The sequence below is a fragment of the Marmota flaviventris genome, chromosome 5, assembly GCF_047511675.1.
Source record: "Marmota flaviventris isolate mMarFla1 chromosome 5, mMarFla1.hap1, whole genome shotgun sequence".
Lineage (NCBI taxonomy): Eukaryota > Metazoa > Chordata > Mammalia > Rodentia > Sciuridae > Marmota > Marmota flaviventris.
Genome location: NC_092502.1, coordinates 40556574 through 40583350, shown reverse-complemented (window position 1 = coordinate 40583350; position 26777 = coordinate 40556574).

Below are 26777 nucleotides of genomic sequence, written 5' to 3'. Positions count from 1 at the left end.
TCTCAGCAATATTTTATAGCTTCTAGACATGTATCTTTCATTAAGTTTATTCCTAAGTATTTGAATTTTATGCTAAAATAAATATTATTTTTCAATTTTTATTGTTAATTGTTCATTGCTAATATATGGAACTATACCTTTATTATATCCTACAACATTGTAACATAAATCACTAGCTCTTTTTACTTTTTAAATTCCTTTAAACAAAGTCATTTCACTAGTAAGAAAAGACTGTTTTGCTTCTTCCTTTGCAAAGCATATATCTTTTATTTATTTTTCTTATAGTACTTCTTTGTCTAAGACTTCTAGTAAAATGTTAAGTAAAAGTTGTAAGAAAGATATCTTTGCCTTGTTTCCAAACTCTGTGGAAAACATTCAATCATCAATAAGCACTTCAGCTGTAGGTTTTTTATAAATGGTTATTTGTCAGGTGGAGAAAAATCTCTTCTATGCTTAGTTTTGCTGAGAGTTTTTATCTTGGATTAATTGGAATTTTTCCATTGCTTTTACTATATCTATAAAAATAATCACATGTGATTTTTCTCCTTTTTTTGGGGGGGTGGTGCTGGGGATTGAACCCAGGGACTTGTGCATTCAAGGCAAGCACTCTACCAACTGAGCTATATCCCTAATGTTGTGCATTTATTCGTTAGTTTTTAAAATACTACACCAACTTTACATTTCTAAAATAAACCCCATTCTATATATCCAAGTATCTATATCTATTTATCTACACACACTATATATATATTTTTTTCTAATATTTTGTTAAGGATTATTATACTTATGGTTCTCTGGTGTTCTTGTCTGGTTTGGGTATCAAGGTAATTCTGAATTTATTAAATGAGTTGGAAAGTATTTATTTCCTAATACTATATTCTGAAAGTATATTTCTTCCTTAAATATTTGAAAGAATTCACCAGAGAAACTATCTGGGCATAGAGTCTTGTTTGTACAAATTTGTTTGATTAAAAATTCAATTTCTTTCATGAATATAGGGTTTATGTTTTATATTTCTCCTTTTATCAGTTTTGTAAGTTATTGTTTTTCAAGTAATTTGTCCCTTTCATCCAAGTCATTGAATTCATTAATACAAAGTCGCTCCTAATATCATCTCATTATTTTTTTAAGGTCTGTAGGTTATTTAGTGATGTCCCTTCTTTTATTTGTTCTTGGTAATTTGTGTCTTTCACCTTTTTTTATTAGTTTCCCTAGGTATTTATCAATTTTATTATCTTTTCAACAAACCAACTTTAGTCTTAGTTTTCTTGATTTTTTGTTTTCTACATTATTTATTTCCATTTCTCTTTTGTTTTAATTAGCTCATATGTTTGACCTTTTTAAAATAGAAGCAATAGAAAATGGTTTTGCATCCTTCTTATTTTCTTATTATATTCTTCTTATTAAATAAACATTTAAACCTATACATTGACTTTCAGAATTTATGCATCCCACAAATTTTGATGTCATCTTTTCATTATCACTGAATTCTAAATATTTCTAATTTCCTTGTGATTGCTTCTTTGATTCATGAATTATTTGGATATGTATTATTTAACTTTCAAATATTTGAGGAATTTCCTAGGTATATTGTTGTTATTGATTTCCACTTTAATTCCATTGTGTTAAGAATATACTTAGAAATTTAATCCTTAGAAATATTTTGAGACTTGTTTCATGGTCCATTTCATGGTGGGGTTTTTTGGTTTGTTTGTTTGTTTGTTTGTTTGTTTGTTTGTTTTGAGGAATGTTCCATATGCATTTTGAGAACTACAGAAACACTTGCATTTTGTTAACTGTGGGTAGAGTAATCCCTAAGTACCAAATAAATCAGTTTATTGGTGGGGTTTCCAAATCTTCCAAATGCTAATTTTCTAATCTATCAATTACTGAGAGAAGGGTATTAAATTCTTCAGTTATAAGTAAATATTTACAATTTCCTTTAGTTCTATCAATTTTTGCTTTATGTATTTTGGAGCTTTATTAGATACAAACAAATTTTAGATTTTCATGTCTTCATGGATAATTAAATGCTTAATATTATTATAAAATGCCCTTTTATCTTTTTATCATCTTGAAATTTACTCTTCCTGATTTAGTATACCTTCACCTATTTTCTTATGCATAGTATTTGCATGGTATCTTTTCTAAACCTTTTACTTTTAACTTTTTTGTATCTTTTTGTTTAGAGCATAAATTTTTTAGAAAGCACATACAGTTGAGACTTGCATTTTTATCCAGTCTTACAGTCTCTGCCTTAATTGGGAAGGTTAGTTCATTTATAGTTAATGCAATTATTTATATAAATTGATTTTATATATACCAAAGTTAGGGTTGATTTTTACTCATAGTCTTATTCACTCTTTTTGATAGTCTTCATTCATACAACTATTTCCTATAGAATCAGGTTTCCCTCTGAAATCATTTCCTTTTATCCTGCAGAACTTTAATATTTCCTGCTCTCCCAGAGACTGACTTTTAAAGCTTTTGCATTTCTAAAAATGTATTTTATTTTTATTTTTAAATACTTTAATTAAAAATCAAATTTTAGGTTAATGATTTTTTGCTCTTCTTTCTGTTATGCTAAAGCTGACATAACATTGTCTTCTTACTCTCAATATCTATTGTTATTTCTGATAAGAACTCAACTATTATTTGTATAATCATTCATCTCTGTAACTTCTCTCTGATTTAAGTATTATTTTTTTAATTTAAAGAAAAATAAAGATCCTACTTCAGATTCTCTAAACTTCCTGGACTTGAAGGGCTAAGAATTTTTGTTTTGCTTTGTATCTTCATTTGGTTTTGTTTCACTCCTTAATTTTTGGGAAATGTTTGCTCTCTTGCTCCTTAAATATTTCTTCACCATTTATTTTCTCTCTCACCTTCTAGAACTCCAGTTATGTAGGAGTTAGAGCATATTACCTGATAGAAGTGCAACATTGGTTTTTGTTTATTTTGATTTTACTTTCTCCCCCTCTACTTGTTTCATCATGAATCACATCTGTTGAGGTGTCTTTAAATTTATTAATTCTCTCCTTTGCTGTTTGCAATCTCATGAAAAATAGAATTTCTCATGTCTGACATCCTATTTTTCATTTCCGGCATTTCCATTTAGATCTTCTTTTCATAGGTTCATGTAACTCTATTGAATTTCCCCATGTGCTCATACATGTTGCCTGCCTTTTCCACAAGATCCTTTCATATATTTATCATAGTTATTATACAGACCCTGTCTGGTAATTCTGACATTTGAGGAAACTTCAGTGTGGTTCTTCTATTGGTTATCTTGTCTGTTGGCAAGTAATCATGTCATTGTTCGTGTGTGTGTGTGTGTGTTTGTGTGTAGTGTGTGTGTCTGTGTGTGTGTGTGATAAGTTTATACTGAATGTCACAGATTATAGGGTAAAAAACAGTAGATATGAAGCAAATACAGCCCAAAATAGAGAATTTTCTTATATTAGGCTGTTAATGTAGGAAGGTAAGTTAGCTTATAGCTTACAGTTGAGCCAGGTTTGGACTTTGCTGTTGTTTGGACATGCAGCACTCTACAGTCTTCAAATTCTCTTAGTATTGTCTGTCTCTGCCCCATACTCAGTGTGACAGTTTCTCTCAATTCTCTCACACCACCTTGGACCTCAGCAGGCTCCTCACTATGGTAGAGGTCTTTCTTGGCATCCCTGCCCTTCTCCTAGTGGTCTGCTGCTCCTAGTGCCCAATGCAAGGCCTAGCATTCAGGGTCAGCCTAGCATTAACGAGGATCACTCTTCATTCTCCTGCCTTTCCCCTAGGAGCAGATGACTACTATCTTATACTCAGTGCAGAACCCAGAGCTTGGGCAGCTCTCTAGCTCTTGTCCAGCAGGAAACAATAGCTATTCTTATACTCAGTGCAAGGTTCCAAATAAGGGCTGTGTTTCTGCTCCTTCTCCAGCAGCACAGGACCCAGGAGAGTTTATCTTGGTTCTTCAGCTCTAGCCTCATGTTTATGTGTGGAAGTCTCAGCACACCTGTTCCTCTCCCAGTGGCAGACAACCTCTACCTCTACTCTTAAAAAGGTAGGGATGCAGGAAGGCCTTTATTGGTTCTCCCACTTTAATTACAAGATTGGCAGGTCGTGCACCACAGAGAGCCCCCTCTTGCCCTGGCTGCCCCAAGTCTTTCTTGTGGACTCTTGGTGGAGGCCCATGGAAAAGAGTGAGCAAGGAGGCAGCTCTCCTGTCTGTGGCTTCCAAAAATTCTTAATTGTTACGGGGACCCACACTTGGCTATCATAAATTCATTAGTTTTCTTCTTACTTCCTTCTCTGATGGCTACCCCTGCTCCTGCTCCCTGTCCAAGGTAAAATTATCACATGTCCCATCTCCCCTTGGAGGCACTGCTACCCATTTGATTTTATTTCATTAGGTTACCTTGTGTTCTCAGCACAGCTCTATGACAGACTTAAACACGTTTTAAGATTTTTGTAAACTGACTGGCTTATTATTATTATTATTATTAGTGTAGAAGCAATATTCTCCTGAAACTTCATATCCCAGGTGGAAGCTCTCATGAAATGGGAATATTAATAACTAACAATCTCTCTTTTGGTATGTATTTATAGATTTTTAAACACAATTTTCCTTTTCATGCATTTATTCTTTTCCAATGGAATCTTGCACGTCTCCACTAATCCTATAACTGTTTGCACGTGAAGCTGTTCACAGTAAGGAGATAAGGAGTTGCACACAGACCGTGAAGGAATGAATAACATCGAAACAATTATAACTACAAAAGCAACAACAAACATTTGCTGCAGTTAAAGCAGGTAGCATTTTATATGTGTGATCTCATTTCTCATGACCCAGTGAACTAGATAATGGTTTCCAGATTAGGAAATTTGGGCTCAGAGAAATTAAAAGACATGCCCAAGGTCACACATCTACTAACTGGAGAAAGAAGGACTTGAACCCAAGCAGCCTGGATGCTGGAGTCCATGTTCTTAACCTCCACCTTGTGAAGGTGAGCGGCAAGGGACTCAATGTTCCTTAAACGAAATTTTCTCTCCTTCATGGCCTGACATCAGAATTTGGACAAGTTCATATAGTTCTTCACACATCCAGGCCTGAGCAACACACATGCACACACTTTTTTTCCCCCCATCTGCATCTTCAACAAGGAATTGCCATTCCCAGACTTAATTCACCAAAAGGACTGCATCAGTCTGCACCTGGGAGGAGCCTCTTCCCAGGCCACAATTTGACACAGCAGCCTCGAGGCCCAACTGAATGGAGGATGCAGAGTGTGGCAGCCAAGCAACACCCTTAAGCAAGACTAGAAAGCAGATGGCTCCCTGGAGAGAAGATGTAACTGTCTAGAGACAGCCTCTGGGTTGGGCAGCCTGACTCCAGCAGGGTGGGGAGCCGCAGAGCACTATGGGTCCTCAACAAATGGATCTGGAGGAAAAAACCACAATTGATCTCAAGGGAGAGGAAGGAGGAATTCACCTAACTACACCTACGTTCAATGTCATTGCCCAGACAGACACTCTGCCTGCAATAGAGCCCTCTCTTCTTAAAGCAATCACTTGACTGTTCAAAGCAAAATTTCTTTGAGTCATTTTAAGAGGGAGAGACACTGCCATTAAGGGAGAAGAGATCAAACACACCTTAATCTCCTCTATCAGCAGGCAGCTACTTACCAAATCTGAGAATGTGTCCTGTGCTGCTTCCTGAGTCTGATGGTCCCTCAACTTGGTACCTGGGATTCTGGAAAACCGAAATATGGTTTTACTTATGCAGGTCTCTATCTCTGGGAGATGTGTGGAATGATAACACAATGGCCCAATCAGCTCCCACCCCAGTGGCTGCAAAAGGGTATTTCAGAATTCATAACTGGGATAGCTGCGGTTGCTTTCTTTAAAGAGGGATCAAAACATTGAAATCCATCCAAGAACAGTGCTATGTAACCTGAGCACAGGCAACATTCATTAATAGGAAACGTACAAGGCACTGGGTCTCATGTTCTTAAGATTCCCTCAGCATTCCTCTGAAAGAAGTAGGCCCCAGGGGTCCAAATAGTTGGGAAGTCTCCTTTTGTATGACAGACTTTTGTATGTCGCAGGCTTACCCATCCAAGACTCTTTCTTATACCACTAGTTGTACAAATTAAGGTTTCATTAACAGAAGTAGATTTCCAAGAACAGGGAGGTGAGGCTTTTCTTGCTTTGGTATGGGTAACTTGAGCAAGGTTCTATTGCATTCAAAAGTGGACTCTGTCTAACTAGAATGAGCCTCTAGTAGAGTCTTTAGGATGAAGGGGGTCCAGGACACATGACATGGTTGTAGGGATCTGGATAAATTTAGCCTGCTTGTGTTTTTATTTTTGCTGCTGTTGTTTAGGTTCTGATGCATACTTACCATTTCCACTCTGTAATCTCCCTGTGCTGGTCCCTCTCCCTGGACTAAACTGAGAGCCCCCTGAGGTCAGGGAGGATGGGTGGTTCACACCCAGCACCTGACATGCCAAGGAATATTTACTGAATTAATAAACAAATTATTGAATGATCAATGAAAGGTCTTCCCTGGGAGGGTGGGTCCCCAGATGCCAGTATCTGACCACCCCATCCTTCCATAGACCGTGGCCCACTCACAGAAGGAGGCAAGAAAAGTTGCAATTTGCTTCCCAGAGGGTGACTGGGGCTACAGGGAGAGGCTGTTCCAGGGTCTATCAGGAACCCGGGCTCCCTTTATAGACAGCATGATGACGAATGCCAAATCTCATGAAGCCAAAGACAGGACCAAAGTAGATCCAGAGGATGGGGGGGCCTCAGGCAAATGGCTGGCCCCTCCTTTGCCTCTGCTTCCTTATGTTGTAAAAATGGTTAAACCCACAGCCAGTGCACAAGTGGTGCTGGATGTTGTTGTAAAGGGCACTTTAAAAATCACCCAGGACCTTAAATAGATCAAGGGAAATGACTGACCCAGAAATAGAAACAAACTGCATTCTCGGGGGAGGCGACAGCTGGCCTAAGACATGGGTGAGACTTGGGTGGGAGGGCGTTGGGGAAGAGGTCTGGAACTGGCTGGGCCCAGGGGCACCTCCACCCTTCATTGGCGGGCAGCCCACCAGGACATCTGGGCTGACTCCATAAACTGGCCCCTGAAATAAGGCCAGCAGTGAAGTGGGCCAGACCAGGACCATGGCTTACACATGTGGATGGGAGGACAGAGCCACTGTTGCTGGATTGTGACGTACACGGCACTGATAATTCACCCAGCCCCTCCCAACCGGGTTCCCTTCTTGGTTTGGCTGCTAGGAGATTCCAAATCTCATTTGCAGCCCCCCCCCCCAATAAGGGCACTGCACCTGTGGCTTTATTTTTATTTCACACCTCTCCCATGAGACCACATCTCCAGAAAGGCAGGGACTATGCTGTTCTGTTCACAGCTCTATCCACAGAGCCAGAAACATGGGAAATACTTGCTGAATGATCAGCCACACCTATTTCCTTACTTTTTGCCCCCTGGGCCCCAGTTTCTCCATCTTTAATGTCTACCCTTCTGTGGTGTCTGTATTTCTGAAGCCACTTCAGATCCTCTTTTGTACAGGTGGGGTACCTAAGAAAAAGAGGACACGGCAAATGCATCATTCCCCGCAAGGAGCTTCTGGAACAGGGCTGGCTTTTCCTGCCCCCTCCCAGAGGTAGGCCAGGTGGGGGCAGTGCAGAAGTCCCTGGTGCTGAAGTTCAGGTTTGTCCTTCCGAGGCCCTCCCCCAGGCAGGCTGCTCCCAGAGATTGTGTTACTACCTCCAGGTCGGCCTAGAGGTTGCCTAGCAACACCCACCAGCCTTCTGGCCTCTCAATCCCTCATTTGTGTCTTACATGTACACAGCTCCGTGTTGGCCTGACCCTGAGCAGTAGCCTCCTCCTCCACTTGCCATCTAAAACAAGACTGATCTGCTGGCACCAGCAGAGTCTGAGGCCCAGCACCTTTTCCAGGCAGGAGAGCAGACTGCCCTGCGAGCCCCAGAGCCGCTGCGTTTGTTTTGCATGTGCCAGGGAAGAAGTAAGGAGAAAGAGGTGAGCTACAGCCTAAAGCCCATGTAAGTCCAAGGTGATGAAGATCTTGTCATCCCAGGAGCCGCCTCCTTGGAGATTTTTCTACTCTCGGGCAAATGCTGTATTTTTCAACAGAAGAGTCCAAAACACACAAGCATGTAAATAAACCAAGTGTACTTAAGATCATCTCGAAACTGCAAAAATCAATGTCCCCCTAAAGCAAGACAGTATACAGGATCCATTAGGGGAAGCAAGAAAACTAGGAGTAATTAGGAAGGGAGGAGTTTTAAGAGACCCAAATTGCACCTGTAGCTTTCTAGAAAAGGCCAAGAGCCCCAAACTCCTAGTCTAGGGGTGCAGACATGGGCTCTTACCCCTTCCTTCTGACCCGAAGAAGCCTGGCCAGGCAACCTCCTGGCTGCCAAGGACTACAGATGTCACCTGGCTCTTTCACACCCTCTCCAGCTTAACTAGCAGGCACTGTGAGTTCCAGGTGTGGGGAAAGGAAAATTCTCCTCTTTCCCAATTCACTTTGAGAGTAGCCATACTTGAGCTGGGTCAAGAACCAGTCAACTCCATCTGGCCTCTGTCTCATAGCCAAAAGCTAAAACTGCAAACATTACATACATAAAAGGCAAAAGAGTAATTTTAGCTCTCTATGATGAAATCTATTTTTGATAGTGAAACTCTAAAGGTAAAAGTCATTACACACATAAAAAGCACAAGAGTAATTTTAGCCCTTTATGATGAAATCTATTTTCAATAGTCAAATGAAGAACAGACAAGGAGAAAGGGTCAGATCAAGATACTCGGGAGCTATGCTATCCAGAATGGTAGACTCTAGTCACTCAGTTATATTTGCATTAAAATAAAATCGGTGTAAATGTTCAGCCTTCCAGTTCACCGACCACATGATAGCCATTCCAAAAACTCTGCAAAGATACACATGGCTAGTGGTTCCTGTGTTGGGCAGCCATAATATTAAAGAACATTTCCATCATTGTAAAGGTTCTATTGGACAGCACCATGAGCAAGTTGTGGTCACAATGGTCCATCCCCAACATGGTAGAGTCTATCGATAGGTCCTATTGGATGCCCATGTGCCCCTGACTATCATTTCTTGAGGCCACAACTCTTGTACACCTTTAAGGGTACAGTAAATGGAATGGTGCTCCCCACCCCAGTGGTATGTTCTCCAGAACCTATGGACATGAACTTATTTAGGAAAAGAATCTTGCCAAAATAATAAGTTAAAGATCTCAAGATGAGATCATGTTGACATATCCAGGGTGTCCCTAAATCCGATGACAAGCATCTTTATAAGAAGAGGAGAGGACATGAAGAAAAGAGGAGGCCACATGAACATGGAGGAAGAACTGGCATTATGTAGCTAGGAACCCAGGAACACTGAAGATGACCAGAGGTCTAGAACAGATGCTCCCCAGAGCTTTCAGAAGAATCAACCCTGCCAACACCTAGTTTTGACCTTCTGGTTTCCAGAACTGTAAAAAAATAAATCCTGTTGTTTTAAGCCACCTGGTTTGCGACAGTTTGTTATGGCAGCCCTAAGAAACAAACACAAGGAATCATCGGCCAATTTTGAGCGACTGGGTTTCCTCTCCAAGGGGAGATGTGTCCAACATAGCCTATGACTTCCAGCCAGACCCTGGGTTTCCATTGAACATGGGCACAGAGGCAGGCAAGCAGAACAAGTTTTGAGCCCAGAGCCACCATGTCTGATTTGTAAATGCCAAGAGGAAGCACCTGTGGAGAGTAACAGAGTGAATGGTTTGGGCACAATGAGGTCTTCTCAGTCCCCCTCAGATTGTGCTATGGAGATGGCTGTAACATACCCCCCAGTCTTCCAGATCCTTGTCTCCTTGTAGCTCCCTCCTCTGCCCCTTCCTCAGCCAGGTTGTCCTCTGCCCCATCTCTCCTCTCCGTTCCTGCTCATCACATTGCCAAACCTACCTTCTCCAGGAAGCCTCCTCAGATGGCTCCATCTCAGGGCAACAGCTTCATGCCATGGCAGAGGCACCCTGGGTTCTAGGCTTGGTTTAGCACCCCTCACTGTGAGACCCTCCCCCAATACACACACAGTTTCTTCATCTCTCTGGGCCTCAGTATCCCCCTCTGCAGCATGAGGAGCAAGACAACAGTGATTTCCAGCCCTTGTATAAGACGCTCACCAACTGGCACCATTATTCACCCTCTTTGCCTGGCATGCAGCAAATAGAATCACATAATATTAATGGTGATTTAAAAAAACTAGCAGTTATTGAGCTAGTCATGATGCTTAACACTTTACCTGAATAATCACACTTAATTGCAACTTGAGGGATATATGGGTGAACTGATGGAGGGGAGAGGGAAGGCTACCCCTAGCTAACCACCAGATGCATGAAGGCACAACCCTGTTTCCTGGCTGGACCCAACTCTGAGCTTAATGTCCCACGAGGGCTCAGTACACCTGTGAAGAAGACACCAAAGAACTGACAGAAAGAGACCAGATTCAGAAAGCCTCTTGTATTTGAATGGGGCCTCCCATTTCCAGTGGCCTATCCCCTGCTAACCCCCACCTCCTTCCAGAGCTTGTCAAAGAATCAGAGCTCTAAATCAAAGGACATCGGTCACACCAGATCCGGAACAGATGCTAACCATGCCAAGTACACCTCCAATATTTTTTCTGCTGCCCTCTTCCCTGAGCCATGGTATGTGGGAAATCAAAATCAAGCCATACGCCACCAGGATTAACCCCAGTGTCAATACCTCCTAGATACCCAGTCTTCTGAGAGCCTTCTGCAATAACCCATTCCTGACACCTTGGCCTGCTCCTCTGGGTCCTCTCTTTGCACCTTCACTCTTTTATTTTGAGCAACCTGAGCCCAGCAAGCTGACCAAGGTGTCTTAGAGCTAATGTGCCCCTGGCTGGAGAGGCCTGGATGGCTGTACCTGGCCTTGTTCTCCGTACCCTGTGAAGAGGCCATTCACTCACACTGTTCCATTCCCCTGGGGCTCAGCCAGTTGGTTCCAAGAACACAAGGTAAACCTGGAGGTCCCAGCCACCCGTATCATGGGGAAACCTCGGGAACTTGTGAATTGAAGTTTTTGCTCCCCTCCTCTCTCCCAAGGCAGGTCCCCAGAAGAAATGTACCTTATACTATCAGCTCAAATGAGGATGCTAATGTGGGGAGATTGGATTTTGTTTAACCTGGTCATTTCTGATCACTTGTCTCTGGCAGCTATGGGCAAGTGGCAATTTATCAGCCACTTCTGGAGCACAGGCTTATGAAATCAGCATGAGTCACTCTCTTGCCTTTTGCGTAAGCATGAATCACGAATCACAAAAACCCAAGGAAAACATGTGACTCAACCATTTTTCAGGCCTTGTAGGAACCAAAGATCTGGGGAAAGGTGAATGAACCCAAGGCCTTCGGGTGCCTTAGACAAGGCCAGGGACTGTCACGGGGCAGAGGGAAGAGCTCAGGTGGACACTAAAGACGAGCGTGGGCTCAGAAACACATAGGCCTTAGCCAGTCTTCCCACACATTCCCTCAGTCCTGCTGCGTCCCAGGCAACTCGATGCAAACCAGGGAGTCAGCAGAGAGCAGGCCTGGCCCAGTCTCTGCCCCATGTTGCTATGGTCTCCCGAAGGTTTTTTAAATGATTGGAGCCCTGTTTCTCTCCTTGCCTAGTTGGGGAAATTTGGGCAAGTCATTTAACATCTCTGTGCCTCGGTTTCTTCCATTCTCCAGCCGACTCACAGGGTTATTTTAAGGATTAAATGAAAGAGCTAATTCGCATAAGGTCCCTCACAGTGTCCAGACACTGTATCTGCATAAAGAGCATTTGCCATTTCACTGGAGAGAGGAGAATGATGGGTGACTTTCTGTAGATCCCAGGGAGCCCTCTGCCAGCCGCCACCAAGCCTCCCAGCTGCACCCAGACAACCTGGAATCCAGGCATCCTGCAGCTCTGGCAGGAGAAGGCAGCTCAGTTCCCAGTCTCCTAACCACCTGGAGTTGCAGCTGCAAGGCCTCTTTCCTGCAGCCCACGGCAGCAGTACTTCTGTGTGGCCTTCCTCCTCTGGTCTTTTGGGCAGCGGTCCTGACCACACTTTCAGCCTCTAACCTATGTTTCTCTCCAAAGAGCTGAAGATCGCAATGAACAGCTTCTTCCTTTGGCCCTGGGTCGCCTGAGCCACCACCCCACCCTCTCTCATAGACAATAAGCTTGAAAGACCCTGGTCCCCCCTTTAATGTCCCGTGCTGAACTTCCCAACAAACTTCTTCCCTGTTCTCTTCAGGCCCAAGCCTCGAAATATTCTTTAGGGCTGCTCCCTTCAGGGCCCAAGCTGTGTGCTACCCCAGGGGACAGGAAAAGGTCACAGACACTGGAATGTGTAGGCACCCTCCTTGGACTGAGCAACCAGGCAGCCTGTGCACACCTCAGACCTGTGCTATTGGCCAACATTTGCTGAAAGCCTCTGCATGTCTGACCTTCTCCCTTAATCCTCACCACAATCCTCTTGGGCAGGAACTGTCACCCCCAACCTAGGGCCGATGGAGGTCACACACGGTGAGTGCCGAGCTAACTAAGGACAAGGAGATGCAGGACTACTGGTGGAGGAGCTGGGTTGCAGAGAGCAAACAGAAAGGCCCTGAGGCTCCACCCAGACCAGGGACATCCCTGGGGCTTGGCTTATCTCCTTCCAAGCTCCCCCAGCCCCGCCTCCCACGTCGACCAACAACAGTTCCTCCTCAGTGGGAAGGAAGGAGTCTACAGATCTCCCCTCCAAGACCAAGAAAGCCCCATATGCCCATGGGTGACAACAGAGCTGTCCTAGCTACAGGGAGTGAGGGCATCTTTTTCTGGGGCCCCCAAAACCCAGTCAGAAAACCTTCACCTACAGACTACAAAACAGTCAAAGTGACAGCATTTGGACGATGGTCACTATTAGATAGCCTCATTATTCTACTTTTATCTAGCACCTAAATGTCAAATGTTGTTTAATTTAAAAAATGGGACAAAATGGCAAATACAAAGATAGAAGACATAGAAGCAGAATGTTTAGGTCAGTTTTTTCCCCACTGTGACCAAAAACTGAAAAGAACAATTTTAGAGAAAAAGTTTACTTGGGGCTCATGATTTCAGAGGTCTCAGTCCATAGATGCTGCCACCATTCCTCAGGGGCCGAGGTGAGGCAGAACATCATGGTGGAAGAGTATGGTGGAGAAAAGCTCAGGGCATGGCCACCAGGAAGCAGAGAAAGAGTCCCCTTACCACTGACAAAATACCCCAAGGCATGGCCCCCAATGACCCATCTCCTCCAGCCACACCCCACCTGCCTACAGTTACTACCCAGTTAATTCCTATCAGGAGATTAACATACTGATTAGGTTCAGGCTTTCATAACCCAAACATTTCACCTCTAAATTTTCTTTCTTGGTGTTTGTTTTTTTATTTGCTTGTTTGTTTGTTGTACCAGGGTTTTCAACCAGGGGCACTCAACCACTGAGCCACATCCCCAGCCCTATTTTGTATTTTATTTAGAGACAGGGTCTCACTGAGTTGCTTAGGGCCTTGCTAAGTGGCTGAGGCTGTCCTCAAACTTGCAATTCTCCTGCCCGAGCCTCTCAAACTGCTGGGATTACAGGCATGCAACACTGCGCCCAGCATACAAACTTTCTTGCATTGTCTCATACATGAGCTTTTGGGAGACAACTAATATCAAAACCATAACATAGAAGCAGAAAAGGAGGAGGAATAAAAGACTAAAGAAGAGGCAAAGACAAAAACGAGAAGGTGAGGGTCCAGAGAAAAGCTTCAGAGCTGGGTGTGAGGATGCTCACATCCCACAGGACCAATTCCAGGCCCACCATCTCCACAGAGGGGTGCTGGTGCAACTGACTGGCAGAGCGCCTTATCTCAGATAGGTCTTGCCATCCTCTAGGGCAAAGGGCAGGGATCCAGCCAGGCTCCTCTTGGTAGATCACCTAGAGCAAGAAGAAAGGGGCTGGTCAAAACTGGGGATGCCAAGCCACCTGCCCACCCTTCAGTGTCCCAGACATAGCTGGCACTTTGAGCTGAAGCCCTGGGGTCTCCTTGGCAATTCCTGCTTCTGTGAAAGTGCAGATCACAGTGCACAGCTTCCACTGACCTTCCTCCCAGAAAAAAACTGGGACCTTGCCCTCCGTGGGTTCATCTGATGCTGCCCTTGACCTTCTGTTCAGAGCAGCCACCTTCACAACTGGCAAGCTGCAGCCCTTGGATACTTCACAGGAGACAGAAAACCCCCTGCTCCCCTCCTCCCATGGCCTCCCACAAGAAACAGCCCAGGGCACAGACAAGTAGCCTCAAAGAGGGGCAGGATGGTCCCTGACTTTCCATCATTCCCACCTGAGTGACGTCTGTCAAGGCTGTTCCTTACATGCCAGAACAGAGAGGGGCCCAGGAAGTGACAAACGCATCATGGTAGGGGCCAATTACACATGCTAATAACAAATCCGTGCTGGGGCTCAGAGTCACCCAGACTGTAGAGGGGATTTATGGCCCAAACCTGATTTCCCAGAATCCAGTGAACTCAGGAACAGAGAGAAGCAGAACCCGAAAGAGCTTTCCCCTAGGTCTCACTGGGAGCCAGTGTATTTTTGGAGAGCTTTGGCCTCGCCTGCTTGCTGTACTTTATTGCTGGCAGAGAGATGGGAAATTTATTACTTTACAAATCATACCATTCGCAGCATAAATGAACTGTCTGGCTGCGGCACGCTCGAGCCCAGATGATTTGCAAAACGTCTAATGGTAAGCGGGGTTATGCTATCTGCTTACGGCCTCCGAGACAAAAGCAAACCGTAAGGCTGAGCATCTGCACAGTGTAACTCGAGGCCGGCAAATTGGCTGCGACTCCTAAATGTTGGCTCAGCAGCATTACATAACTCGGTGTGCTCAGCCGGGGACTCAGAGGATCAGGGGGCAGCCCCTGAGCCCAGGGAGCCAGCCCTGACGAGGCTGTGGATGACAAGCAGGGCACCAGCAGGGTTCAGGGCCTGAGGTCAGGGCTGGGCCAAGCACCAGAGCCTGGCTAGTGCAGGGGCCTGCTAGACATCAGGAGGCCGGGTGGACGCTGGGGGACTGCCCGGGATAGGGGTGCTCTCTGCAGCCTTTCTGCTCCAAATTCCCCAACCTGAGGAAGGAGGGAGGTGTTGAAATTATTGCAGCTCTGACATGGGGTGCCTTCCTCTCTGCTGACTGGCAACAGAGAAGACTGATCACACGATCATCAACCCTGACGGGCTCAGCCCAGTGCCCAAAACACAGGGCATCACCAGGAGGGAGGATGGCACACACACTTACAGAAGAGACCCAGCAAGTCATTCACCATCTCCCAGCTTCAAGGTCATGTGAATGGTAGTGCAGGATTCAAATCCAGACTATGAAGCTCTCGCTGTCCTGCATCTATGCTATACATGGTGCATAAACTCGTCTTCTTCACAAGCCCTGAAGGCAACCTGTGGGGTGTGGGTGTTGTCATCCCCATTTTACAGGTAAGTAAACTGAATCTCAGGAGAGTTGTGCCCCTGGACCAAGTTCACACAGTCAGTGAGGGGCAGAGCCAGGATTCAAGCTCAGGGTCACTGGTTCTGAAGCTTCTGGGTTTTCTTGCAGCACCTCTCTGCCTCCCACAATCTCAATATCATTTTATGGCCTCTTACTGCTGTGCTGTTTGAGACAACACCATCAGGACGCCATTGAAAATACTCAATGAGTGCTTTCTATATGTTCAACAATAGGTTAAACAAAGGGTTGGGAAGAGGCTCCACAAAAGCAGAGTCCAGGCCTGGTCCTGGATGCTCACAGTTCAAAGGTGCCCAAGATCCATGAGAAGGACCTTTCCCAGGAGGATCAGCAGGGAAGGCACCTCAACCAGAGGGTTCTTCAAGCCAAGCCTTGAAGGATGCACTACAGACCCAACATGAGCCTCGTCATGGCCCAGACAGGCAGCAGAGAACTTGCTTCAGACAAACCTGGTACCCACCTTCCTTGAGGACTTGGGTGACCTTCCCAGGGCAGGAGAAGGAGCCATTTACAGATGAGCCAAAAGGCTTGAGTGTACAGACAACCCTAAACTCAGGCTTAGAATGTAGCACAGGGAAAAGATAAACTTGTACTGACTCTCAAGGCAGTGAAGTCATTCACCATAAACTGAAAACAAAAAAGTTTTCTGAATATGAATTTTAAAACAAGGAATGGTTCGAAGATACTTTGGTCTTCAAAAATAACAAAACTGTCCTGCTACCTCAGTGAATATTGACCATACCACTTGGAGAAATAAAGACCTATTCACTGAATACTCATCCACAAAGTGACCTAACTCATGTCCATGAGCCTTAGGAGACCAGGGCATGGTCCCAGTGACATCCTTCTCTCTCATCCACTCACCTCATGCACCCGTGGACAGAGCTACTCCCTCACCAATTTCATCTCTGCAATCTCAGTAAAGGCCCGGCAGAAAGGGTCCTTGGGATTTCCAATTCCCTCTGTCAAATGCCAAGTAGAGATTAGGCCCCACGATCTCTGGAAAAACTTAGATTCAGTTAATGGACTTTTTATAGCATGTAAATGTCACCCTCAGTAAGGAAGCCTATTAGACACACAAATAGTGCGCATACATCCCTGCGAAGCACAGACAGCAGGAGGGTGACAGCACCCACTGTCAGCCCCAGAGCCACCACCAGGGTGAATGTTTTTCGACATTTCAACCAGGGACATTGGTGTCCCCGTCAGAATCTTTTCAGCATGTAACTAATACCATGTATGACAGGTGCTGGGGACAGGGTGCAGGGCATTCATTACTGGGTCTAATCTCTGGAGAGCACCACTCTAAGCCCTGGAAGCTTGGCCCTGACCTACACAGGAAGCCATGAGGAAATACTCTGGAGATGAGCCTAAACTGGCTTGAGCCCCCCATAGAGCCACGAAACAGAAAAGGTTCTTCATTCCTGAGGCACACCTTCCAGAAGGCTCACACAGCTCCCCACCTCAGAGGGGCTCCTGGGAAATCGCAGGGGGAGGGGTATAAAACACTCTTGGGCCCATCTATGTGTTTGCACCAGCCAGAGGAACCACGAGGCAACCAAGCCACCTCTCTCAGCACATGCACAAAACACAGCCCCTGAGCCTGCGTCTCGCACTCCCATTTCTGGGAACAGCCGAAAGTGACCAGTAAGGACAGACTCCGAAGAGCCTCTGCATTCCTCTGATGAAAAAAGCAAGGCCACTTGCTCTACTGGTCTCACCTGTGGATGCAAAAAAACTGGTTTAACCAAAAAGTGCCAGGGGACAGTGGGCTTTCACGTGAACTGGGGCCACGGAGAACCAGGAGAGGGACGAAGCCCTCATCTGATGTCAAAAGAGTCACAAGCCCCCAAAGCCTCATGCAAGGGGAAAAGGGGCCTGATTAAGAGTTTCTGTCATCAAAATGTCTCAATGCAAGACCAAGGTAGCTATGTAATCTCCAAACCCAACATTTCCATCCCAGTACCCTAAGCTCTGTGACACATAGAGAAGGAACCATATCTGTGGCCAAGAGAAGGCCTGAGACCTATTCTGTTCTGGGTCCCTCCCCCTCCCAGAGTCTCTAACTTCTTTACACTTGAAATGAAAACAAGGACTCACGTTTGTGAATCTCCAAGTTTGTTTTCTCCAGCCTGCATGTGGAGACTGTGACTTCCCCACCAGCTCTCCCTGGGGTTAGATGCCTCTGGCAAGCCTTCATTTACCAGAACATGCTGCCTCAATACAGGGACCCACTACAGCCACTGCCTGTCCACCCCACCTGGCTGGTGGACAGACATGTTTTATGTATTTGCCCTCTCGCCTGTCCCTGAGGTAATTACCTGTGGGCCAGTCAGATTCCCTGCCCTAGAACATTGAGTTCCAAGAGAAATTCAGTGCAGCATCAGATAAAGCTGAAAATAATGACATTTCCCAAAGCTGTCTTGACAGAAGCCAAAGGACACAAAAATATATATCATACAGAAGAAGGCGAAAGCCTACCACCATTTGATGGACAGAGGTAGCTGAGCCACCATCTCCTACCCATGGGGCCCAGAGCTATTTTGATCCAGAACTTGCTTCCCATGACCTGGGCTGAATCGGGAGTTTGCAGTTGGACCACAAGTGCACGGGAAGCCAGGGAGCCTCCATTAAATGGCTCTCCATCTACTGAGGTCCTGGACCCCCAAAGACCCTGTGACAGGGAAGGAAACAGGTTAAGGAGAATCAACCTATGCAGTGGGGAGGGCTCCCTGAGGCCTGGCCCTGAAGCATAATAACCCTTAAGGAGCTTCAAACCTCTGCTGTGTGTATCCTCCCCAGGGTGACAGGTGAGTAGGCCTGGCACATGGCTGTGCAACTCCAGGCCTACCTAGCTCCCCACTAAGTGGGATGCGGGTCAGGGATTAGGAACCACAAGTTTGGCCACATAGCCTTGCCTTACAAAATCAGGGTCCCCAGTGTGCAGATGGCAGAAGTCAAGTTGGGGGGAGCAATGCTATTTTCTAGAAGTTCCATATCAGTCTGTAAGTAAGCTGTTCTCTCTTCTCTTGGGCCTCCAAGTGCCAGCCAGACTCCTCTAGGTAAGCCTAACCTCATTTGAACTCACTGAGTCCCTCTTTGCTCTGGACCTCCACTGTCCTCCAGGGTTTTTAGTGTGTATCATACATGGAACCCTTGTCCCCGAGGAGCTCCTGGCCTGATGCAGGCAGGCCTGTGTCCTCTAAGTGTAGAGCTCTCCCTGGGCTTCTGCTGAGCCCTGCTCTGGTCTTTGGCCTGGACAGGCTGGGTGGGTGGAGCGTGAAGATTTAGCTTCTTGTTGATCTTGTGGATGTGTGGGGGGCCCTGCAGCAGGGGCACACTGGTGGAGGGGAGGCAGGCTCAGAAGGCCCTCCCAAGCAGAGCTGCTGAGGTGGGGTCCTGGAACTCAGCTCAGAACCCCAGAGTTGTTCAAGCAAACCCTTCACACCCTTTCCTAATAAAAGGCATTTGGAAGGGTAGGTGCTGGGGTGCTGGGGGAGACAAAAAAGGAGGAGGCAGTATCTGTTCTGAAGTCCCTTCCAACTCTTTCCCCAAGCCCAGCTCTAGTGCCAGCTACTTCCTGGTGCATCAGCCGTTCCAAGGAACCTAATGCTGCTGAAAGTGTGCAGGCGTGGAGCGGCCCCACCACGCAAAATGTGCATTTGATCAACGTTGAAAACACAGTGTAACATGAGTTCTCCCGATCTATTGGATTTCTGCAAAAGAGCCCTGAACTCCTCACTCAAGTTCAACCTCAGGTCTCGGGAAAAATGAGTTTGTTAATTCAAGCAATTCCCCAGTGGTCAGTAGTTTATACCACATGCTTTGAAACAATGTGGCCTAAGTCAGGGGAGAAGTTGAATTACTTCCTAGGGGAGAGCCAAGGACTATCTGTTAACCTTGACAGGCTCTGCAGCCTCCTGGGCTGGCTGGCCCAGCTCTCTGTGAGCCCCCTCCCAGGAGGCTGGGGGAAGGGCTCTGTTTCCACAGCTCACACACCCACTCAAAGGAGCCCCGTGATTCAGGGAGCAATGGCTTCCCTACCACCCCCACCTGGAAAGCTGGAGAAATGGGACTGTCATCACACAGCCCTCCGGTGGGTACCAGGGCACACCAGGAACTGCACGCTCCTGCCAAGTAGATCCAGGGACGGCCTGGTGGCCAGTGTGGACAAGAGACAGGCTCCCCACTTGCAGGTTAGACGCAGGCAGGAAGTTGTGGGGAGGATCCTTTTAAGAGAAGATTAATGATTGCAGCAGACCCCCAGGCCACCAGGTAAATTCCAGTCCTTCATCTAGGGAATATTTATTGGGCACTAGCACATGCCAGGTTCACCATACTAACCACAGAGCTTCCTGTGTGGCAAAGTGCAGACCTGGGAGAATGTGCAGAGGCCACAATGACAACCACTCCTCCAGGCACTTCACGTGGACTAAACATTGAATCTTCACGAGCGGCCTGAGGGAGGCACAGCTGTCATCCCATTGAACAGATGAGGAAACCGAGGTGCTTCCTCAAGGCTCCCAGCTGGTAAGTAGTGCTCTGGAGACTTGACTCATGCAGTCTAGCTCCAGAGCCTTGGCCTTTGTCACCACATCCATCTTCATCCTCATCCATATTATAATCAAAGCTTCCTGCTTCTCTATCCCACACGCACACAGTTAGCATCCATGAAATAGTATTCCTAGGGCAAACCCTGGGGCTGTCTGAGCCCAGAGCCCAAGCTCTTGGCTCCCCTGCCCTGCCTCAGTGGACAGCAGACAAGTAATTCTACCTCTCAGCTTCCCTCACGTTACAATGACAATAACAATTACTGCTATGATTTGAATGTGTCCCTAAAGTTCACATGTTGCAAAACCTCCTCTACAACACAGAGATGTGGGACCTGTATGGGGATGAGGTGCTGTGGGCTCGTGTCATTATTGTCATTTTGCTTTAAAAGTGAGCTGGACCTTCTTCTCTCACCATGTGATAACTTCTGACACAATAAGAAGGTCTTCACCAGACATAGCCCCTCACTTTTGAACTTCTTAGCCTCTAGAAGCGTCAGATAAATATATTTCTATTTGTTACAAATTACCCAGCCTGTGGTCTTCTGTAGCAGAAAGCAGACTAAGACAATCATCCACAGGGTTTATGAGATAATCATAATAAAACAATGGCTATTAAAGTGCTCAGCACAGTGTCTGCAAATAGGAAACCTCGTAAATTAGTTACTTTTTACTAATTGTAAGTATTCATAGCATCATTACATAAATAGGTTACATATACAACTCCAATGCATATAATTCCTAATTAGGCTGCACTTGGAAAATAATGAACCATAAATTATCATCATTGTATTATTATTTCTAACTTTGGGATGGTTGGAGCTTAAAAGGCTTCCGTCCACTTGTACCTAAAGAATGGCCCTTTACTTCTTATCTTGCTAAGTGGTCCGGGATTCCACTTTTCTTTCTCCCTTCTCCCTCCTCACTGTAGCCCCCAGCTCAAGCGCCAGGGCCCCAGGTGTGAGCAACAGACGCTGCCACTACAAACAAGACAAGGAAAAAGAAACGCTTGCCACTTTTCAGGGGTTTTAGCATCAAAACCCCTGGTGAACTTGATATTTTTTGGCAGTGGTTCATTATTGCTCCTTCCAATAAGTCAGGCGAGATGGAACATTCCCGAAACACAAGGCCATCCCTCAGGGAAATAGACACCGACAGACCACATTAGCAAGGACCACCAGGAAAGGTGATCCATTTCTAAGTTCTAACCTTCTGTGAAAGTGACCCCAAGTGGCCCAGACTCCTTCTGGATCTAATTCCTACCTCTACACACGGGTACTGCACACTGGTCTCGCTGGGTTTTCCCAACAGCCTAGCAAGACCGGAATGTGTCCTTCCTGACAGCTAACGAGCAAGCTGGGAACCGGAACAGTACAAGACTGGCCCAGGGCAGCCCATCTGCAGGGCAGAGTCGTGGTGAGTCTACACTGCATGTCTCTGGAAGGCTAAGCCACTCCTTGCACAGGCTGCTGAGCTGAGAGGTCACGGCTCTGCCCCACAGCACCCTGCCCAAATTTTCCATGAAATCATCCAAAGCCCACAGGAGCTCAGGGACCATCAGTCTAGAGCTGTGGCCTCCTCCCTGGCTGTGGGAATCTTTAGCTCCCTTTAGCCTGGGTTAAATCCTCTCTCCACAATTGTAGGGGGACCATATCAGAGGACCAGTCTTTGTTCCCAGACAAGGCCCCACTTCTGCCATTCCCTCCCAGTGCTCTGGAGGACGCCTATGCCAGGCCCAATTTTGGCAGCTGCTGTCTCTGAACTAGCCAATGTTAGCACTTGCCGAGGGACTGGACAGCTGTGGAGAGGTTGAACTCTAAAGGCACCCACTCCAGCCCTGCCCCCTCCACATCCCAGACACCAAGGCTCACAGCTGCATCCCTGTCCGATCCCGCTCAGCTGCAAGAGCACATGCACCTTTCCCTTCCACGGCAGCAGGCCCAAAAGGTGACAGGACCTCTGTCCTTTCCCATTGGCACTGGGTGGTGGGGTTGCAAGGAGGAGCTGACCCAGTGGCTGCTGGCCCAACCCTCTCTGCCTCTGAGAGAAATTTGATGAACAGAGTGCAGGGAGATGAGAAGTGGACCCAGTTTCCACCCCACCAAATCCTTCAGGATGACCACTGAAGCTGCGAGAAATCAATTTTCTGCAGCTTCTTCAGAAGCCGGGATTTATTTTCTGAGAGAGCAGAGTCATTGGCTCAGCTGTTCCCCATCAGCTCCCTGCAGCTTCCGGGCTGAGCATGGCCCACTGCCTCCTGTCCTTCCCCTTCTCCTTCCTCCTCCTTCTTCCTCTTTTTCTCCTTCCTGCTCTCTGGATGCACAAACCCACACCCAAGGGTGTACCCCAGAGAAGGGCAGAGGACCTTCACTCAGGAAAACAGGCCAGGAGTCAAGGGCTCTTCTCAGTGACACCAACTCACATTCCTGGAGCACCAAGGGACTTGCAAAGGACCCTCCCAAATACCAGTGCTGGAGACAGGGCTAAAGTCAGGGGAGGACAGAGGACAAGAGGGAGGAACCGGAGAGCTGCTGGAGTCCAGGTTTACAGGGCACTGATGGGAACCTCTAGGTGGTAACATCAAGGTCACCTAGAGATTCTCAGTGCTCGCCCATATTTACAGCGTACTCACTGCCCCAGGTTTTGTGGCAGGGCCATGACCACCCCCACCCCATCATCCACCGTAGGCTCCTTCCTGACCCATGAAGCTCCAGACTGTAGTGATCACAGCAGCTGGAACACACTTGCTGATGAGTAGTCATCTGTCACACATTCTGATGTGACCTGGTCATGCCCCTGGAGGCCCCAGACAATGGCTGTAATTCTCCAATAGGGCCCCACTAAGCCAGACAATTCTCTATGTATGACCTGAAAAGGTTCTTTAGCCCAAGACTCCGTGCCTCATTCTCTCTCCAGTTCCGCTGGACAAATCCCAGCATGGTACGCACAGTTTGCTCTGAAGTAGTGGTTCTTGAGGTGTGGCCCTGGATCGGCACCATTAGCATCACCTGGGAACTTGGGGAACCTGCATTCTCAGGCCCCACCCAGACCTCCTGAATCAGAAACCTTGAGGGTGGGGCTCAGCAGTGTGTGTTCACAAGCCCTCTAGGTAATTCTGAGGCATGCTCAACTTTGCACACTTCCCTGGATGATCTTATTATGGGGGCACAGGCTACAGTGGGGGTGACAGGTACCATGTATCTCCTCTGCTATCCCTCAGCCCAAGGTGCTGCACCCACCTCTCAGCTAGCAAGCCCTGGGGAACCCTTCTGCCTCCTCCTCTGTCTAGGTCTGGAGTCCTCCTGGGCCCTGGCATCAGGCTGGATACTTGACTTGCTACAGTGTTACAGTGCCCCAAGTCCCAAATAACCAGTCTCACCATGTGTCGATAAATATAAAATTTTTATTCACAACATAATTTAAAAATTATACAACACATAGGGTCGGGATCAGTACACTGGCTCTTTCCTGAGCTAGAACTCCCTTGGCCCAACTGGCACACTTCATCCCCTCCCTCACTTCATGAGAGCACATGTCACCTCTTCAAGAGAGGCCTACCCAGGATCCCATCTGAAGGGAGCTTCTCATTGGCTCCATTCCCTTACCCAGCCCCCTTTCCTTCATCTCCACCCAACACTGTATTGTATATTTGCTCATTTGTGAGGGGTATGTGTGTTTATTTGGTTTTATGTGGGGGGGGGGGGTCTATTTCTGCATCTAGTTTATAAACTCTACAAGCCAGAGATTTCCTCTTCTTTACTCACTAGAATACACCTAGAATATGCCTATCACCCAGCAGGAGCTCAATAAAGACACCAGCTGCATGAATGAATGCATATATGAAAACAAAAATTAGAGCTATCCTAATAGATCTCCCCATATTTATCGCCCTTGAACCCATAAAAAGCAAATTTGGAAATTAAATACAAACAAAACTACCAACAAAATTAGATGATGTGCTTTTGCTAAAGCCAAATTGCCAAGAACGGCTTTAATAGTAGAAAGATGTGGCCTCAGGCCAGTTCTGTTTCTGTATTTTGATTTAATTAATACCAACGAAGGGAGAGTGGCTGTAAACAGATGTACGCGAACAGACAAAAAGTGGCATTAATAACTTTAAGGCTTTGTTTTCAAGTTCTGGATAACCAACCTTGGTACAAAACCAAAACCCTGCACATGACCCTGAGGCATGAGGGTTAATGAGGGATTACTTGATAACAGGAAGCTGTCCTGTTCACTTGAAGCCACGTTAGGCTCATGGTAGTTCCAAAATCTGCCTTACATAGACACTTAGTTCCTTTCTTCTTAATTCTAATTCCAGTACTCTCTTCCTCGCACATTTCTCAGCACAGTTACTGCCAAGGAACTCGAGCCAGTTGCCATGTGTCAAGCCACTATCTGTCTGCCATATGAACATGACTCCAGCCACCGGCAAATGGACATCTTGGCCTCCACACCACATGCTGGCTTGGACTCCGCCCTGCCCTCCCTTTTCTGTATGAGAACTAATGCAACCGAACCTTTGTACAATAGGCCACAGCAGAATTTGGCCTTCACTTAGAGCAAACATAAGCAATCAAACACCCAAACACCATCGTGAGGACATGAAAGGGTTTCTTAAGTTTTATAAAAAGTCCAAGTTACAAGGTGGGTATTCAGGCCAGTTTGATAAGATCATATGAACACAAATAGATGGTTATAAAAATGGAAATGCACACCTTGAGGGCTGAGAAGCAGGGCCACTGATTTCTTTGCCTCTGCCAAGAGCCTAGGTACTTGTGACCAAAGCAAAGCCCTCACGTGCCAAATGTGACACACGGATGAGGCAGTTTTACCAGCCAAAAATGTAACTGTTAGGCCACCACAGAACTATTAAAGCTCCTGTCCCAGCCGTGCCCACGTGGGGCTGTGGCTAGTTGTGCTGGATTCACACATGTTTGAAATGGTCCTGGAAATTCTGGCATCTGCCTGGGCTTTCCAGGCATGAAGGCATAATGGGTGCCAAAGGTTTAATTAAAAATTTATGGGAGAAAAAACTTACACTTAAGAACGTTATAATTCACTCTCTTCAATTTGGGTTTTATTTCCCCTGCAAATAGGGACAAGAGCGCCATGATTCTGTTTAATGGGGAACTTCCAAATCCTGGGCCACACAGTTGGGTGACTGCCAGCAGGTGGAATGCTCTGCCGCAGGGGCCAGCCTGGGCACCTGCCCAACTGAGAATCTCTGAAGTGGCCCCTTTCCTCAGAGTGGGACACGAGCCACCTGTGAAGCAGATGCCACGTTTGGTTGACCAAGGGATCATCTGTCTAATGTGACTGCAAACAGCCCCCCACCCCCGCAAAACTATAGGATTTGGTGGGTTCTCCTAAGACATGGTTCCCCAGACTTGAGTAGCACCCTCTCCTTCTCATTCTTCCTCTATCTCCCTCAGCCTCTCCAGTTGCAGAGGACACCTCCAACACGGCAAGGGTCCACAGGGAGGAGGGGAGACCTCTCCTCAGCCTGTTTTTCCACATGCTGAAGAACTTTTACAGAATCTCTCCAGAGCCCCAGCTAGAACTGGAGCCCAGGCTCCTTCCCATGAGACCTGAGGGCCAGATCCTTACCCTTTGGTGCCTCCCTGGCACACTCCTCCTGCCGTATATGGTCTCCAAGAGAAGGAGGGCAGGCCCTGTTGTCAGGAAATCATTGCTGTGTGTCATTCCTCCCCATTCACCACTCAGGTGGGGGGTGAAGCCAGGGATCCAAGGAGACAAATGTCTGGCAGCCCAGACAAGCGGGGGGCAGCACCCAGGTCAGCCCAGGATGTGACGGAAGTAGGGAGGAACAGACCCAGGATGCTTTCATCAGCCAGTGGCAGCACCACCCACCTCCCAACAGGGAGCATCCCTTCCAAGGGCCCCAGGATTTGGCTCTGTGCCCATCTACCCCCTCACTTGAGCTCAGAGAGCCTCGGTGCTCTCCTATGGTGCCAGTGGCCCATGAGCAGGACCTAGTTTTCAGTTCCATTACCACAAAAGGAGAGGGGTCCCAAGAGGCTTCTCCACAGACTCCCCAACCCAGCCTCACTCTGAGGGAGAGAGAAGCCAGGACTCCTTCAAGACACATCTCGGTCAACTGCTACATTCCTTTCACATCTCTTTACTAAAACATCTTTTCTCTAACGTAACTTCCTGATAATTATCATCAATAAATATAATTATCATCAATAAAGGGAGGGGGATTTTAGAAGTGACAAGTATAAGCAGCTTAGTCAGGCCACCCAGACCATGGCAAATCTTCCTCTCTAGCTCCTCAAGCCAGGAGGCTGAGACAACCAAGGCCTAGCCCTGTGGCCTATGGGCGGGGCATTCCTGGCCTTGACCCCTCAGTGACCCAGTGGGTAAAGAGCAGGCTAGTCTGTTCCTCAGCCAAGTCATGGGCACAGTAAGAAGGTAAAAGTTCACCTTGGGAGGGAGGGGACCCTGGCATTCACCTACCTTGACCCCATAGGGCCTCAGAGAGGTTGTGAAAACAGGCCTTGGAGGAGAGGTTGTTGAAAAGACTAGAGAGGCTGGTGTTAGATGGGACCCTTGGGAGGATTCAGCCACCAGCATAGGAATAAGTGGCT